The sequence below is a fragment of the Clupea harengus genome, unplaced genomic scaffold (assembly GCF_900700415.2).
Source record: "Clupea harengus unplaced genomic scaffold, Ch_v2.0.2, whole genome shotgun sequence".
Classification (NCBI taxonomy): domain Eukaryota; kingdom Metazoa; phylum Chordata; class Actinopteri; order Clupeiformes; family Clupeidae; genus Clupea; species Clupea harengus.
In genome coordinates this window covers 1-2,500 of record NW_024879945.1, presented here as the reverse complement: position 1 = coordinate 2,500, position 2,500 = coordinate 1, and positions in this window count along the sequence as shown.

The window sequence follows — 2,500 nt, the reverse complement described above, 5'->3', positions numbered from 1 at the left end:
TTTGAGTTTGTGATCCTCCTTGAGAATGTCATATGGTAAATAACTGGTGGACCTTTAAGACTTACCCTAAGCCTTAGGCACAACTTAGCATTACTAATTCAGCTTTATGAGCAGCACTAACAAGACTAACCAAAATAAAAACTAACAATCAATTAACAATGCACTAACAATTCTAATAAACTAACCTGAATGGACAACTGTGTAAAAATGTGACTTGAATGTGAGTTTTCCCATGACTATATGCTGATTTCAAGTCCAATCAATTTAATAACCAACATATAATTTGCCCTTAAAGCCTTCCAAATTGATTTCTGGGTAAATCGAAGACATTTAGAACAACTACATCCCAACATTTAAGCTCTCCATAGACAACTTTACAAGCTGTACTTGACAGCCTAGTGATAGCTTGTGCAGTTGTGTTGTTGATCAATCTTGTAAAAGGTCCTTGCTAGTTCCCATGAAGATCATTTTGTCTGCTTAAATGGTCTTACCTCGAAAAAGGACTATTTCCTCTTGTATTTGAAATCACCACAAGTCTGGTCTGCACTGGCATCTGGAGATAATCTCTATGTTGCACAGTGGGACTTAAGCATTCATTTAAAGTATTTTCACTGGATAACGAATGGTTTTGAGTTTTGGCATGAAGGTGTTTTCTCTGGTTGTGTTTGTACACCCTTTGAAAATAAGAGTCTTCGAGTTACTCACATCATCTTTCTTACAGTATTAGATTGAATGTGGTCTGCATATCTGTGTGAAAGTTGTTGGATATACGTATGTGCACTCGCCACACACACACACACAAATACTTTTCACCTATGCATTGCAGCTCACGCCATCTTTACATTACATTACAACCTAAATCAACAGGGTGTGTCTCACTCTCACACATGGTGTTATGAGTACAAATTAAAGTTTGACATCAGTGAACTGTGAAACTAGAAATAATGTCACCATTGCTCAAAATATGTCTTTTATATGCAAGTAAACTTTCTTCAATATATTTCATCCTGAGGTTTCAAAAAGATTCTGGTACATTTCTCTTTTCTCAACTAAGCATCATTCCTAGAGAGGAGTTATTGTAGAAAGATACTCACTTACACCCAAATGTGTAATATGCTTTCTTTGTGTAGATATCACGCCTGAGGCACACATTTGCCTCTACAAAAGTTGAGTTGAGTGCTGAATGGTCATTTTTCCTGAAATAAAGGAGCTGAACCCACCACAAACTACACCCCACCCCCCTTGCTTTTTCATTTGATTGACAGCAGGATATCACGGTACTTTTGGTCCCCTGATTACAGTAATCAAAGTGGTTCAATTATGACAGCAACTCTCATGCAGAGAACACTCAATATCAATCAAAATCTACAACCCTGCAGAATAATATCCCCTTATCAACTTTCATCCCCGTCAAGTCCTCTAATGCAGTGAAAATAATAATCCATTGACCAGTAACTAATGAATGCATCACAGAATAATGGCCCAAATAAGCCATTTTGGGGAGAATGTATGAATCTTAAAAACACTGTTTTGTGGTAAGGTGGTTTTATTTGAGATACTATGGTTGCCATTTAATTAGATAGAGGCCTATATTTGATGTGGCTGACAGAAGAAGTTTAGATATTTTATGATTTTATTAACAGTGGCAAAATATAGACGTGTTATTGATATTAATATTAGATACAAGATTACAATGGCAATGATGGTAACATTAGCTAAGCGGCACACTAAAATACTTTGAAATCCTGGTACGTGCACGGCTCATACATTCATCACCTCAACATAGGGAACTACTGCACTCTAGTGGTTCATCTTTGTAATGACCAAAGCTACATTAAAACTGCGTGTCTTCATTTTGAACTGTGCTACATGTAGTTGTTTTTACACATTTAATGTGAGAGGTTTGAAGATTGAAGAATTTGAACATATTTAGATTGCAAGTATATCTGCCAACCCAATTTACTTTTTGTGAATAACGAAACAGGCTAGGATGCCGACTTCTGTCATGCATTTATTTCCTGTCAGACTGACTGAAGGCTTTGCCGACAATGTTTTGACAGCTCCGTATTTTTAGGCCTATTTGTCGGAAAGAACACGTTGGATCAAGACCTAATGATGCTGTTACCGCTGCTGATGCTACGTGCCCTATTCCTGGCGACTTCCTGTCTCGGTTGGGTTGCTCTCTTTCGGTCCTGTTCTGTCTACAAATAAAGACAACAAAAGCCCACCCAAGCCTGCTCCTCACTCACGGCAATTAGCCAGTCCGCTACTGTTTGGTAGGTTACAAGAAAGTCCATCAGTCCTCAATTGACAGTAAAGTTGTTATTAATCAGGACTCCTGTTATGGGTTGTCCGTCACACAAACACACGTGAAAAGCACATCAAAACTCAGGAAGAAACCAGAACAAAATCAAACAATTACATAAGTAGATAAGTACATGCACAAAGTATAGGCCTACAATGCTTAAATAATGCAATGTGAACTCTACCTATTTTTTAA